This window comes from Pteropus medius, unplaced genomic scaffold (genome assembly GCF_902729225.1).
Source record: "Pteropus medius unplaced genomic scaffold, Ma_sr-lr_union100, whole genome shotgun sequence".
NCBI lineage: Eukaryota > Metazoa > Chordata > Mammalia > Chiroptera > Pteropodidae > Pteropus > Pteropus medius.
The window spans coordinates 38,594,710-38,611,893 of NW_024354875.1; the positions used below are offsets into that span (position 1 = coordinate 38,594,710).

Genomic DNA, 17,184 nt, shown 5'->3' on the forward strand with positions numbered 1-17,184 from the left:
TCTTCTTTAGAGAAATGTCTATTCAAATCCTTGTATATCTTTTAATTGGATTGTCTTTTTATTGAGTTGTAAGAGTTCTTTATACTCTATGGACACAAGTCCCTTATCAGACATATGATTTAAATATTTTTCTACTTCATAGGTTTTTTTCACTTACTTGAAGAGGTCCTTTGAAGCACAAAAGTTTTTACTTTTTTGTGAAATCCCAATAACTCATTATTTAAAACATCCTTTCATATGCTTATTTTCCATCTGTGTATCATCTTTGGTGAGGTGTCTGTTAATGTTTTTGCTCTATTTTTAATTTGGATTCATTATTTCTTACAGTCAAATTGTAAGTGTTCTTTGTATATTTTAGATCAGTCCTTTATGAAATGTGCATATATTTTTGTGCATATATCTTTTGCATATATTTTTCTCAGTCTGTTACTTATCTTCTCATTCCCTTGATTTGTCTTTTGCAGAGAAGAGGTTTTTAATTTCAATAAAGTCCAGTTTATAAATTATTTATTTTATGGATCATGTCTTTGAAGCTGTATATAATCTCTTTACTTGTTATAAGTCAATTAAGATTTTCTCTTTCCTCTTGAATCTGTTTCAGTAGCTATGCCTTAATAGGAATTTTTCTATTTCATGTAGGTTATCTAATATGTTGTCATATGATTATTCATCATATTCGATTATGGTCCTTTTGATCTGTAAAATCAATAGTAATAACCCCTCTTTTACTTCTGATTTTAGTTATTATTTGAGTCCTCTCTTATTGGTGAGTCTAATTAAATTTTGTCAGTTTTGCTGATCTTTTCAAAAAATTAACTTTGGTTCTGTTTTCTATTCTCTATTTCATTTATTTATACTCTAATTTTATTATTTCCTTCCTCTGCTTGTTTTGGATTTAATTTGTTCTACTTTATTTAGATTCTGAAGATGTAAGTTTAGGTTATTGATTTGAGATTTTCTTCTTCTTACTCTTCTTCAATAGATGCAACTCAGTCGTTTTTATTGCAATTCAAAGTGGATATGTTACAGAACCTTCCTGGTAAATATGGGGGAAAGTACTATTTATGCTAAACGATGAAATAGTTTGTCATTGGTAATATTATTATTTATAAATAATATAAAACATAAATATGGATGCTTCTAACTTAAAACTATCCAAGTTATTACGTTGGCTGATTGTGTCTGCCTCCACACTGCTCCTTTAGGTAACACAAATGTAACTGAAAATTACCCGTTTTCTTCTTTATGGTTATCCCTTATTATTCATAGTATTGGCACTGTCATTCTAAAACTACAGAAAAGAAAGGCTTTGAAAAATTACTACTCTAGTAAATTAATTTGGCCATGTAAGTCTATTGGTTAGCAAAGTTCAGATGACCCTAAGTACTGATGGTAAAACTCTTGGTCTTCTTATTGCTTTATCACTGTTATTTTTCTCTTGTAAAACAAAAGCAAAAATCAGGAATGTTAAGAATTAGAGTGTAAAAAATTGTACAAGTGCATAATACTTGAATACATTTTCCTCAACATTTTTACTATAGCAGTATATATAGTGATGTGAATGACACAAGAATAAAATTGATTATTGCATTAACTATAACCTTATATGGCCTCAATGTACATACTCAAGAAGTTTTTAATGTTTACATAACTGAAGTTTACTAATTTTAATCTAAAAAATTGAGGTTGGAAAACTTAGGAGATATATGTGTATATGTATGATAAAAGGATTATGTACAATTTGACTGGTATGATATGTACATAATACCAACATATTTTATAATGAGATAGAATGGAAAAATACTGATACATACATTTCAAATAAATATTCTTGATTTAAATTTTACAAAACTAACAAGAAAGGTACTTGTGAGTATAGAAAATTTTTTTAAAAAGTCATCTTCCACATGGGAGTGATTACAAACGTACAATGACAAAATGCAGCCTCATAGATGTGTTAATTTTGCTTTAAAAGATAGATCATTTAAAAAATTGCTTTAATTTCTGAGCAGTGGAGCTAGTACTTCATTGCTAAACTGTTAAAGATTTGCAATATCATATCCATTCATGATAACGAAATTGTACTGAGCCTGTGATTAATTTAGTAACCAGTGCAAGAGTTAATAGAGTAACCATAATTGCTGGTGCTCTCTCAAATAAAGAGGGGTTAACAAATGAAAATGAAGTTAAATTTATGCAGAACACTAAATGTGATGCTTAAATCCTCATGAAACTACAGAAACAGAAACACCACACAATGTATATACTTTGGTTTGCATATTTTTTCTTATCATATGGGCATTTACAGCTATAAATTTCTCACTAAGCACTGCTTTTGCTGTACCCTGTCAGTTTCACATGTTGTATTTTGTTTTCATTCTTACCTAAATATTTTTTAATTTCCCCTGTGATTTCTTCTTTGACCTATCGATTATTTAGAAGTGTTATTTAATTTCCACATATTGTGAATTCTAAAGTGGTCGGAGAATATATTTTGAGTGATTTTAAACATTTTACATTTATTGAGGTTTTTTTAATAGCTTAATAAACAGATTATTGGAGAATAGCCCATGTGTGCTCGAGAAAAATTTGTTCTGTTGGGTAGAGTGTTCCATAGATGTCTGTTAAGTTTAGTTGATTTATAATATTGTTCAAATCTTCTATTTCTTGTTTCTTCTATTACCATTGAAAGTGGAGTTTTGAAATCTCCAACTGTTACTATTGAATTACCTATTTCTCTCATTAATTCCTTTTATTTTTGTTTTATATATTTTGAGGTTCTGTTGTTAGGTGCATATTTGGTTATAGTTATGCCTGCCTGATACATTGGCCCTCTTATTATAAAACATCTCTTTGTCTATAGTAACAATTTTTATCTTAATCTTTGTCTATAGTAACAATTTTTATCTTAATCTCTTTTTCTGATATGGTTATAACTATGTTAGCCCTCTTCATTACTTTTTCATGGTATGTCTTTTCCCATTCTCATAATTTCAGTCTATTTTTGTTTTTTAAAGTGTGTCTCTTTTTAAACAGAAATTGTTGGAAAGTGTTTCTTATCCACCTTCCTAATTTGCTCTTTGATTTCTATATGGCACATGTGTTTTTTCTTCCTCTATTTTTCTATTCTTCTTTTGTACTAAATGAATATTTTCTAACATATCATTTTAATTCTCTTGTGTCTTTTAACATACTTTTGGTTATTCTCTTACTGGTTGTCCTGGGAATTACAATTACTATTGTTTCTGAACTCAAGTGGATCTTTTATGTTTATTGGTCAGCTTCTTATTTGTCCCAACTATTATCACCACCTTAGGCAGTTGCCCCTGATTGTTTTAGACAAATTCCCCCCCAAAAAGGGCTGTTCTCACTGAGTAAGTTCTGAGTCAGGTCAAATAAATACAAGTCTTCTGAATGAAGTTAGCAGGGAGCCCTCAGATAGGTTGACTAAGAACAATTCTCTAGGAATGGAACTTGTTGGGGAGCTTCAAATCTATTCTGCTCCACCAAGTGGCTTCTAGGCTGATGGTTTTCATAGTGGATTTTAAGGCTGTTGGTTTTCAATGATATTATAGAGGTGATAAGAGTGGGTGAGAATAGGGCAAGTTAAAATACCACAAAGCTCACTGTTTTTTTTTTTCCTTTTGTTACCAAGATTCAGCCAGTTTTCTCAAATAAATGCTCCCTGGATTATTGCAAACCACTCATTAATTTTTAGATTTTGAAAGAGTTGATTTTGTTTTTTTTTTCCTATTCTAACCGATTTTATGAAAAAGCAGGTTTGGGGAGATTCTTGTTCTACCATTCTAAAGATGCTTCCCTTCATAGACTTAAGTTAAAAAGCACTTTTTAAAAAATTGTTTCATAATGAATTACATGCTGAATTTAAAATATTGCTCATGAGACAGAAAACACAAAAATAGAGCTAAACACACATGGGAACTTAGTATATCATGAAAATGTCATTTTTAATTTGCGGAAGGTAATGAACTTTGAGATAATTAATACTGGGACAATTGAATACCTAACTATAAGAAAATAAGCTTGCATTTTGATCTCACATTCTTCATCAAAAATAAATTTTAGATTTCCTTCATATTTGGAAGGATAAAAAAATAAAATTATGAAAGTACTAGAATAAACTAGGATTTTTTTTTTTTTGTATATTTTTGGCATTCAGAATACCTTTTTGGAATGACAAACAAAAAACAACCCATAAAATACTGCTAAATTCAGCTACCCACACTCAAAACTGTGAAATAAAAAAAAGTAAATTCTAAAGATAACATAACAAAACTACTAGTTGTTTTTTGGATTAAGAACTTGATGACTAGGGAAGAAAAGATAAAAATGTTATGCTTTTCACTGCAGGTACTTATGTGCTTTTGAATATTATGTAGAATATAGAATGTACTATCATTTTTTAAAACACTAAAATAATTTAAAATGCTTTATTACCATTTTGATATTTTTACTTTTTGTTTCTATTATTGGTTATCTATGATAGCAAGATTAAAAGTTATTTTTTCACATGACTTTTCACATAATTATTTACAAGTTTGAATTTCCTGTGACACTAAATCTATTCAATTAAAAATCCATTATAGGATCATATATAAAACACATATTTTATATCATAAGTATATTTAATGTCATGTGTTCAAGTAGATGACACAAAAAATGTCCTTATAATCAGTTTATTCATATCTTTCTTTTCTCTCTTTCCACAGTAAACTTTCTAGAAAAAGAGATAGACATTGTTGGTCTGATGTACATCAGAATAAGCTTATCTCTAACACACAAGTAAACAGTATAATCTCTTGACCCAGACTGGTTTCTGTGATAGTTATTAGCTCTACTAAAAAATATTCTGCTTCTCTTTCCCTACTCCATTTGAAGCTAAGTATATCCTTATGACTTTGACCAATGAAATGTCAGGAGAGTAATATGTGTTACTTCTAGTGACATGTTTTCTTTTTCCTGCCTCGGTGATTGCAGAAACGTGTCAAGATGGTGATATCCCTTAACTAGGTCTTTGAGTGATCAGCAGAAGCACACTATGCCTGTTAATATGTAGCATGAATCAGAAATAGACTTTTACTGTTTTAACCCACTGTGACTTGGAAGTTGATTGTTATTTCAACATAATCTTATGTCTCCTGACTGATACAAATTCAAATCTCAGCTCTTCTAATAAATGGCTCTGTGACTTACATTGCAAATTGGTCCTAAGTCGAAGAGACAAAGTAGAATTCTCTCATTCCCCCCTTTTGTTAATTGAGAAAAATGAATAAATTGAGGCTCAAGGACATGCAACTGTTCAGTGCATGAGCAAAGAATAGAAGCCAGGCCTCTTCCATCCCAATCCAGTGCTTTAATATCATATTAGCAGATATTTTTAGTTGCCTTTCTAATGGTAAACGCAAAGTGTCAGAATCTTTATTCTCAACAAGGTCGAGGCAAGCAGCTCTTCACTCATTATTTCAGTGCTTCTGGAAGTTTGACAATTTAAGTCTACACAGGAACAGTAGGGATATCAATTTATTTATCTCTACATGTTATGACTCGCTAACATTATTCAGATTCTTTTTGGTTGCACAGTTATTAGGATGACTCTCATATATATGTTTCCACTTGCAGTTGACAGTGTGAAGTTCCAGTTTTGTCAGCTTGTTGAACTTAAAATCCTAGATTTCAAGGAATGCATCAAAACCTAATTCAGAAAAGACAGCAATAATTGCTTTATGTAGCAAATTATTGTTTAAAGCCATTATAGATGTTCTGAATTTCTCCTTGAGGAACTCAAATTGTTCCCATGTCGAAGATGGCATCTAGATCATTATATTTCAGCCAAAAAATATACTAAACTCTTATGTGTTTTTGCTTATTTGTAATATTAAAATTAGATTATTTTACATAATGTAATATATTGATAATTATTTTAATTGTTTATTTGTATTTAATTGATGTGCTGTCAATTATCGTTTTTATTGTGTTGTATGTTATTTGATCCCACCTCTGGGATATGCTTAAATATAAGAAATATTGTAAATGAATGTTTGTTTTCAGTTAACTATAAACAACATAGGTATAATATACTGCTTCCAAAAGTATAAGGTTGATTGATAATTGAAATGAGTAACATTTACAAAAGTTAAGATTATATGTTCTAGGTTATATCAGGCTGAATATGGAAACTAGTTCATTCAGTAGTCGAATAAATATTTATTGAGTGCCTATGATATTCCAAGCATAGTTCTTGATACTGAGAATAGAGCTGAGAACAAAACCAAAAACCCCGTGCTTATGAAATTTATAGAATAGTGGGATAAACAGGTATTTATAATATAATATCAGGTACTGATAAATGCTAGAAAGAAAATTACAGCAGGGTATGGGGCTAGAGAAGGGCTGTTAATATTAGAGAGGGTTGTCTCTTAGACAGTGATACTTGGGCAGGGACATGAATGAAGCAAGGGGATGAGCTATGAAATTACCTGGGAGTAGATTGTTTCAGGAAGTAGTTACAAGTGAGTATAAAGATTTTTATGTAGGAGAGTGTTTGCGACTTGCAAAGAGGCCAATAAAGTGTCATGAGCAGGAGAAAAGCGGCAAGAAATGGGAACAAGAAGATATCCAGAGCTAAATAAAGTAGGGTCTAATAGGATGCAGTAAAGATTTAGGATTTTATTCTGAGTGTTAGAAAACTCCTGCAGGGTGTCAAGGAGTTGAGCGATATGACATAAATTCAATTTAAAAGTATTCACTGTGGCTACTGTGGGGAGACCTGTCTGTCTATTTACCAGAGCAGAAGCAGAAGACTTTTGGGGCACTGGCTGATGAACCCAGGAGAGAGTTGGAGATGGCTTAGAGCAGGGTATTTTTTGAATGTAGTACTGTTAGGATTCATTTGATGGATTGGATGAAAAGCTATGAGAAATAGGGAGGAATCAAAGGTGAAGGCAAGGTTTTTACCAGAGATACATATGGCGCTAACTGCTATGATAGGGACCTCTAGAAGAAGAACATGTTTGGCAAGGGGTAGGGGAGAAAATCAAGGGCTCGGTATTGGGTCTGCTAAGACCGAAAGACCCAGTAGATATCATAGAACAAAGTGTGAAGATTCAGAGGAGAAGTTCATTCTGGAGATATAAATCTGGGGTTCATCAGCATATAGAATGTGTTAAGGGCCACTGGGATGGATGGGATCACCTGAGAGTAAGGGACACTATAGCATTTCAAGGTTGAGTAAATGAAGAGGATCCAGCAAAGGAGACTGAAAGTAGCAACTATACGTTTAAGAAAAAAAATCAAGAGAATATGGTATGCCAAATTTCAGGTTCAAAAAAATTAAAGGAGGAGGGAATGATGAACTATATCAAATGATGGCAAGAGTTTGAGCTAAAAGAGTGAAGGGGATAGGATGATACTGGGGCTAACTGTGATAGATATTATAGCATGCTTTTATGATGATATCAATGATACAGAAAAGAGGGAAACATGATTTGAATAGAGGGGAGATAATTGCATGAGAAAAGTCCTTGAGTAGGCAGAGATGGGACCCAGTATGTGAGAGAAACTGGCCCACATAGAAGGTGGACAATGAATCCATTGAGTCACCATAAAGGCAGAGCATATGTGGTTACAAATACCAATGGGTTGAAAGATTCAGTGGCAGGAGAATGAAGAAGGGCTCTTCCATTCTTTTATATTTTTTTAATGGATTAACAAGGTTATCAGCTCTTAGTAAGTGGTTTATACTTTGTCTTTCTCACCAGACTTTTTGTTGAAGTTAGGTATCATGTCTACTGTTTTCATATTACTATCATGAATGATTGTAAAATACAAATGAATAACAAAGTTTTAAAATTACTTTAGGCTTCACCTTTAGTTAATGTGTACTTTGAACATATTTACGTGATCGTTTGTTTTATTGGAGTTAACAATAAAGTAGATACCGAAGGCTGATTTTGAGTATCTTACCTCAAAGCCAGGTTCTCCTGTGCTGACATTTGTTTTATTTTAGAAGTAGAGGGGGATTGATTCTCTCAGGCCAATTAGAGACTATATATTTAAAGAAATATGTCCAATAACCAGCATATTCCCCTTCCCCCAAGGTAAATTTGTAAGTGACTGATAACATTGTCAACAACGGTCCTAACCTGTAAAAATATGTTAATTTTCCAGGTGAAAGGTGACATGGAGTATGAAAACTGCAGCCATTTTGAAAAGAATCTCCCAAAAGAGTGAGTAACAAGTAATCATTGCATATATTTTTCAGCATTGACTTCTCAGAGGTTCCTCTAACAAATATCTCTTAACTGCAACAGTTGACATTTTGGTCTGGATAATCCTTTGTTGTGAGGATGGAGGGGTGAGGATGGGGAGCTGTTCTGGCATTGTGGGATGTTTAGCACTAAATGGCACCCCTCTCTTAAGTGTGACAATTATCAGTGTCTCTAGACATCGACAAACGTTCCCTGCAATCAGGGCAGGAGGTGGGCAGTGGAGAAAATTGCCCTGGTTTAGAGAACCACTGCTGAAACAAATATATAAACAAACAAAACCAAGTTTGCCTGGGTCTTGGCTGATTTATTTTAGAAAAAGATTATTTTTCTGAGAACAATTATGGAGTTTTTATCTAATGAGGGTGTGGCTATGAAGATGTTATCACAGGAATGGCAATTGAGACTGTTAATTCCCATTTCACAGTCATAGAATACCTCATCAACTGGAATATAGCCAAAGCTGTCATATGGAAGAAGAATGCAATCACCACAAGTCTATTTCCAGAAGGCAGAGCTATGACCAATGGTGCTAATTATAGAGAGTCATGTTTTGTTTTGTGATAAGAAAGAGGGTTCTAATGCTTAGTAGTGTCTACAAATGGAACAAGCAGCCCCAGAGTTCCCTTTCAATAAGATCAATCAAGCAAAAATCATATAGTGACACTTTAGGAATATGACAGAGAGAATTAAAGTATTGGTTGGGTTTTAGATCCCATTGAGTCTGTGAGTCCAGAATGAACAGGAAGTGTCATGAAAACACTGAAATGAATTGCATCAGACAATAAAAAGAAGGGAAGCAAAAGCAGGAAAGCAGTAATAGGAAGCAGCAAAGCTGAATTGATGTTTTAATGAGTAAGGCTTTCCTCTCCGGGAATGTAAGCTCAGGGAGGCAGGAAGGGAGAAATCAAATGTGCAAGCATCCTTGCTTTAGAATTATCAGAGACTTGAAACTTGTGACTTGAGACAATTCCTTGAGCTGTCTTGATGATACCTAAGGACTCTGTCTATCCCTACACCTTTATAGGAGCTTCTGTCACTTTCAGGACTTAGTACTATGGTCATAAGAATCCCCTGAAGTGGCTTGCAGCCACATGTCTTTGTGGAACCACATGTAGAGATTCCAGTTCATTAAGTCCCTGTGAGGTGATGATTCTGTATTCTAAACGGGCACCCTTGGAAATTCCAATGCAGATGGGCCTAGTATCACCCTTTAAGCAACATTGTTTTGGAAGATGTAGTTCAGTTTGTTATCTGACTCCTGCTTGAGCCCTGTAGATTTTGTAGTTTCCCAAGGAAAGAGATATTTTAAGGAGACTATCCGTTAGACTGCTCAAGATAAGCACTAGACCTCTAACTAACCTGGCGGAACCAAAAGGAGTGCAATATTTCTCTAGATATGTGAGGGTTTTATTTTTTTGGTGGTGGTGGGGGGGCGGATTTATTTTCTGGTAATAAAAGATTCTGATACTCCCTACCTTTCAAGTGACATTAAATCCCCAAGCTCAAAAAGCTTAATAAACCTAAAAAGACATGTTTAAAAATACTTATGTCAGTACCCGTTATCTGTGACCTGTTGAAGCACCAATGACACAGCATGTGCTCAGCTATGTACCTCCCATTCTCATCCTGAGATTTAATTTCTGCAAGGAGACCCATGAAAGGTGTTTTTGCCTTAGTGACTACTCTGTGTTTTGCGTACTCCATTTACCTCTAATCTGGCCTCCCAGTACTTCCCCGTCTTTTTTCCCTACTCTACGCACTTTGTTTAGAATTTTTGAAATTTCTCTGCATATTAACTTTCTAAAATTACTTCTCTATTCCCTGCAGAAAATGGCTTTCCATCAACGACCACATTAATCGATTTATACTTGAAAGGAGTGCAGAGATTTGAGTGATGTAGTCCCACCACCATTCTTGCTTAAATCTCTTTAATTTTACCACCTCATCAAACTAAAACTGGACCAATTCCTATTCCTTGCAATTTTCTGCACCCTCCATACCCACCCCAGGCTTTGCCCCTTCATCTGCCTAAAACACTTTCTGTGTCTGTATTGCAGACAACCTCATTATTCGGGTGTCATCTTAAATGCTACTCCCTCTAAAAAATATTTCTTCTTTAAACTCAAATAACCATATATTGCTTTCTCATGCCACTAGGCATATTCTTTCTAGCATTGGAGTTATCTGTGCACTGGTTTTATTTCTATAGGAAGACTGCAAACTCAGTAAGGGTAGAGAGTGTTGTAATATCTTTGTGACAGTGGTTCATAGAATGCCATACAAATATTAGACATAAATTAATATTTATTTTTTTTAAAGCTAACTATGAAACAGGAACCAAGTGACTGAGACAACTCAAAAAAAGGGGCAGCTCTTCCAGTTGCTCTTCATTTAAAAAATATATATATATATGGCACATATATAAACAACCAGAAAGATGAAATAGGAGAAACTAAGGCTGTCTGAAAATGCTTTATCCCGATTCATTTCATGCACATTCCTAAATATCATTCCTTATATTCTGATACTTTTTTCTACATCTCTTTGCTTGCCTTCTTTACCTTCCAAATCCATTTAGCACACTGCATGTGCAGGCATCCTCTGGACCCATCTGGGCACCCCTCAGGGACTTGGAGGCAGGGGAATTGCTGTAATTTCTCCCTTACAAATACTTTAGAGGTCACAGGAAGGCACCTGACAGAATGAATTGCTGTGGTATTCTCCTACCCCCCAGCACTGAGGTAATCCTACTGGATCTGATGTGATCATTTTTGCACTCAGTGCATATACCCACAAAACATCATTCATCTGGAACTGCAGCTCAGCATAATCCAAGGTCAGGAAGGCCAGAGGCTATGAAATATCTGTGAGAGACCAATGGTGCATATTTAGCTAAGCTAATAAAGCAGGAGTAAAGCAAAACTTCATATCATGATTGGCTTCAACCTTCTTTTTCACATCCTTTACCAGAGAGAGCAGATTTACTGTGAAGTTAAAGAAGCTTAGCTGACATTTCAAGACCTCACATTTGTACAGGCTGTATAAATTTGTACAGACCAGGGTGATGTTGTGCCTGTAATTTTGTATTCTTACACTTCAAGCATACCCCACCCGCCTCCCAAGTTACAGAAGCTTCAATCTTCACAAAATATAGACCTGTCCCAGTCTCTATGTCTTCCTTTATGCATGATCCTGATGTTGCTAATTCTCTGAATTTACAGCAATTACATTGATAGAAAAGAGTTATGAACCTTAAATTTTTATTTTATTGGGCAAAAGTCCCTATGGGACCTCCCTTTCTATGTCTTTTATTCCTCAGGGCAAAAAACAAAACAAAAATAATGGACATATGTTTCATAAACAGCAATTAGATAATATCTGTTTTCATTTCGATCAGAAGCAAAACAATAATTTGTATCCAAAATTAGGGACATTATTTCCATGTTATTATACTAAATTTAACATGAGAATAGTACACATATAAGACCAAGCAACATAAGAACAGACAAACAGAGAAAAAATACAAATGCTATTATAAGTGGTGATTGGGAGAAAAAATACACAATATATTCCATAAATGCCTGTTTTAGCTAAGAGCTGGAAAACAATTCTCAATGGGTCTTTTGTGTTTTTGCACATCCTATAAGATAGGTGTTAACTGCCATTTGTTTAGTACTATCTTTTCAATAATGCGTGAATAGCATATACTTGGAAGACACAGATAGAGTCTCTCTCTAGAGCAAAGGGCAGGGTGTGCTTTTGGCTTAGGTTTCTTCTAGCACAACCCACTGTATGTGCAGGCATCCTCTGGACCCATCTGGACACCCCTCAGGGACTTGGAGGCAGGGGAATTGCTGTAAATATGCTAATGCTAATGATGCCTCCTGTGTTGTGAGAAATAATGCCCTTTGTCTCTGAAGCAGCATCTTGTACCTTCTGTCCACAAAACCATAGCAGACTAATTGTTAGCTTGCAAATAGGGTAAAGCCTCAGATCTTCACAGCCCTTGACACTATTACATCATGAGCTTTACAACTTAACAAATAATAACACAGCCAAATAGAAAAACAAGCAACTAGTATAACGAATATTTAGTAGAAAGTAAACTGTAACTATACTGTAATATCTTTACATCTTGACTAGTTAGGAAATATAAAATAAAAATAATATTGAGATCATTTTTCTCATTTTTCATCATCAGATTAAGAGCTAAAAATAGCAATGAGTCGGGTATAGAGAAGAGATGGAGAAACAGATACTCTCATAAAGATATTCTCAATGTATTGCTGGTAGATGTGAAAAGTAAAGTAATTAAACAGTTTAGAAAAAGCTGTATTTGTTTTTACCTATTTGGCCAGCAATTTTGGAATCTGTCATGAGAATAAAGTTCCCAGTGGATGTGTGTCTCTCTCTCAATCTCTCCCTCTCTTCTCCCACTTCCTCTCTCCCTCTCTCCCCTTCTCCCTCTCTCTTTCTCTGTCTCCCTCTCTACATATACACACACATATATATATATATATATATACATGTTATATATAACATATATAATATATGTTACTGTATATATGTGTATATAAATATATAGAGACTGTTGGTATAGCATCGTTTCTCAAAACAAAATCTGGAAACAACCTGGATGCCCTCTAATAGAGGAATGTTTAGAGATGGATGGTTTATCCATACCATGAAGTGAGATGCAATTATGAGAAACATATTGGATCGGTATATTCTAACTTGAAAGAATACCCATAAGATATTAACATACACACACAGTTACCTTATTGTGATCTGTCAAGTAAGGTTTGAGTATATTATTTAACCCAAAAATGATTGCAAATTGACTTTCTTTCCATGCTGCGCAAAAAAATAACAGCTTGTACTGAGTTAGCATCTCAGCCTCAATAGCAACATGGTCTAGGCTGGAGTTTAGCTTTGTAGTCAGACAGACCGGAGTTCCCATTTTGACTGGAGAGATGACTAGCTGAGTGAACCTGAACAAGTCATTGGTCTTAGACTCAATTTCTTGATCTGTAAAAATGAAAATAACAAAGTTACCTAGCTGATATATTTGTGAAAAGTAATTTTCAGAAAATATATAAACTACTAGCACAGTTCTGTCATAGTCAATGATGGTGTTGATGATGGAACTGAGTACTTACTGAGCATTTACTTTGTGATTGGGCTCAAAATATGGTGGATGGTTTTCTTTTCTCTTCTTGTCTTTTTTTAAAATAATAGATTGCTTACCTGGCTGCCTATGAAGGAATGATGGTATCTCAGATTTTTATATTATTTCTCTACACAGCCTAGTCAAATAGCAGTTGAATCAGGGCCTTGGGGTTCCCTTAAAGCAGTTGTTAGTGTTTCTTACCTTAAGTGAAGGATATTAGAGCTGTAGCCAGTAGATGCCTTAATGTGTGAGGAAAACCTCTAGTAATAGAGCTTGGGGAATATTATCATGCTTAGAATTCACCAACTAAAATAGTGGTTTCATTTTACAAATGAAAAATAATCATTCCACACTTTCCTTAAGTAAAAACTACAGTTTCATGTCCTCCAAATAAATGCAACATCCCCCACGCCCACCGCCAATTTTTTAAAGGCCGTCAGCCAAGTCTTTCTTGTAAGAACATGAACCAGCTGAGCTGCTTATCGTCCGCTTAAATTTCTCAGCTATCGAGCATTGCAGCGAAAAAGCTATTTATAGGTCCTATGTCTCCTTTAAATCCTTACCTCATAGAGATCTAGCTGGATTGGGAAAAATCTCATTTTGTTCAGGATTGCATAGGCTGCCAGCAGAACAAGGTTTTGAATTAATCAAGAGACTGATTATACTCTCTGAAACTATTCAAGTATTAATGGTTTCCCTGTCAGCATTTAATGAGCATTTCCTTTGGATTAATAGTCTCCATTGCTTTGTTCATTTACTTACAATTTTTGATCACCAATTTAGGTGAGATGTGGATATTTGTTTCCCAGACCAGTGGGATGACAGCTGGAGAGGACAATGGAACAATTAATGTAACTTAAAATTCAAACCTGAAAGTCAGCAAGCTAAAATATGAACATAAATATGTCCCCTGGAAGCCATGTGTTTCAGGGTGTTGAAATTACTGTAGAAACCAACTGAATCTTAGAGATCAGGGACAATGCCATAGGCACTGTCTCTGTACTTCCAGTACCTAGAGCAGAGGCCAAGCTCCTAACCCCAGGGGAAGAAAAGGGAAGAGGAGAGTGCCTAACCAAAATGTATCAAGTAAAACATTAATTAAAACATTCATTTTATGCTAGAAACAAGCTGTAGATTCATTTAAGTGCCAGAGCTTCCATTAAAACTTTACTAAAATTAATATACACTTGATGCTTTATTTCATCTTTGAATGTCAGTGTCTAGGGATAGAATTGGCATGAGTGTCCTTTCTGTTTTATTCACAGTCCTCGATCCCCCGTTAAATTACTTTAATAGCTATTGAAAGGAAAGGTGCATGTGCACAGAGAATGAGAACAGTTTTTACAAGGAACTAAGAAAGTCAGCAGGGATTTCAAGGTCAGATGCACCCTATCCCATTTTGTGGGGACTCTGAGATATTAGATGGTCTATAAAACGCATCTTTTTTCAATAAATTGTTTGGCTTTGAAAGTATACCACCTAAGCATTCTCGGGGAAAATACTATAATAATTAAGGCCAGCTTTTAGTCAGCTTTTTTTTTGGATTTTAGAGTACAATAAAATGAAACCTTAATTTCATGATAAACAGTTTAATTAAAGTAGTTTATTTTTTAAATACATGAAGCTGTAAAGGAAGCATAAGGAATGTAGAAATTTTTAGTGTTATGGTCCAGATGGAAATGTAGACAGAGGAAGAACCAGTAGGCAGAGAAACCAGTAAATGAAATAGCATCACATAGCAGGTCAGACCCCAGACTCAAGAGTGAAATGACACTATATATCTGTTTTTAGACAAATATCTTAGCCTCCCTATGACTTCATTTTTCTCATTTATAAATGTAGATAATGGTAGCACCTTTCTCTTAGGGTTGTTTTGAAGATTGGATTATTTAACTAATCAATGCGAAGCTCTTCAAAATATATCTGACACACATTAAATAAATTTTAGAAATTATTGGAAGACAGAAACAATGTTGGAAATAAAGACAAATATCAAAATGACAGTTTCTTATTAAATGCGATGAATTGGTCTTGACCTTAAACACTCAAAAAGAGAAGACAGGACTTTTGTGGTTCTTCTACCCAGTGAGGGGATGGATGTTCCAGTTCCACAGGTGCTCATGGGAAATGCTTGGCCACTCCCAAGAGTCAGTATGCCAGCAGCAGCCCTGGGCTCACTTGAGAAAGAAATGGAGCAGTAGTTCTCATCCTGTTTTATGGCAGTTATTTGCCTCTCACCTTCTCAGGTGCATTTCCAATATTACAAAGCATAAAATATTTTTTTCTCTAATAGGTAATAGGTTTAGTCAATGTCTGCCAGAGCAAATGTTGAACTGTGCATGCCCTATGAATGGGCTAAGAATGAGACCGGTGTTTCCAGTTTAGAGTCAAAGGCAGCAAACTCAAAAGAAAGTCAAGTACTTGCTCACATGTTGCCTTGGGAGAAAAGCTTAGAGTGGATAGATTCAAAGAGTGACAGAGCTAAAGGGCAGTGGTATGCTTTTGTAAGGCACATGAGACCCAGCTGTCTGGTAGTTAAGATAGTCTGGTTGACATGTCTGACTTCTTGACATGTTTTGGAGATTTTTAATTCACTCAAGCATTTTCCCATCATCCCCACCTCAGTTCTAGTTCCTGAGAGTGCCAGGAAAAGAGATGGGAATCACTAGACTGAATGCTAAGGATTTCAGGTGAGGTTTCTAGGTCACCAAGAAATCTTTAGTTATGTGAATGTTGTCTTTCTGCATACAGATCAGAATATGTGTTATTTTTCAGTTCCAAAACAATAAACGTGAGGTAAGAGCCTTTTCCAATATTTCTTCTCTCCTCTCAACCATTTATAACAGGGATTGAAGAAAAGAAAATAATTATAAATTATTTTATTACCATAGAAGGGCAGATACTTGGGTATAAAGAACGGGGTGGGAAGATAAGCCCTTTTCTAAAATTCTCATATAAAGCTTTTGCTCAAGTAATAATTGGTTAGTACATTACATTTAAAAAAAAATGCCTGTGCTCAACTAGTGAATTGCTATTAATTCTGGTAGACTAGACCATGCCATCAATATAAACTAACATTTCCACTTAGCAGTTAGTTTTTAAAAAATATATATTTCTGGCAGACATTCATTAGGCAAACCAGAGGTTTTCCGTTTGCCACAATTTTGTTTAAAAAAAAAGTTATTGTGCTAAACATAATTATGGTTATTTTTTCTTCAGTGGAAAGATTAGTATTGAAATTCTTATTCATGTTCCAGAATCTAAATTTCTATTTATGTCAGAACAATCTACTAAGTAATTGATCTATTTTATTAATACAGGACTGTGGCTCTATTGGTAACTTGAAATGTATACACAGTGCATATGTATATGTATATACATCAGAAATATTTATAAATGGAAGAAATAGTATGTTATATACCAAATAGAAAGACAGTAAGAATATATTATTGATATTATTTTCAGAGTAGAAACTAATGAGGTGGTAGGGGGAGGGGTTTAAGAGTATGGAAGCTTTAACCAGACATCAGAAGACTAAGGTTCTCAGTCCCAGTTTAAAAACCTAACTGAAAACTTAAGCATGTCACTGAACTACATTAAATTTCAGATTTCACCTATGCAAATGAGAATGCTAGTGTCTCAACCAATTACCCCACCGAGTCTTGGTAAGGCTTTAGCAATACACTATGTATAAAAACACTCTATACATATATGGCTCTATTTATC

General features: G+C 34.4%; 1 long non-coding RNA gene across 1 annotated transcript in view; it reads left to right on the plus strand.

Moving 5' to 3' along the window:
- The first annotated feature begins 8,184 nt into the window (after positions 1-8,184).
- Positions 8,185-17,184, plus strand: part of LOC120596932 (uncharacterized) — a 336,649-nt gene continuing 327,649 nt past the window's right edge. The window contains exon 1 of the long non-coding RNA XR_005651260.1: positions 8,185-8,246. This is a non-coding gene — a long non-coding RNA (uncharacterized LOC120596932). The remainder of the gene's footprint in view (positions 8,247-17,184) is intronic.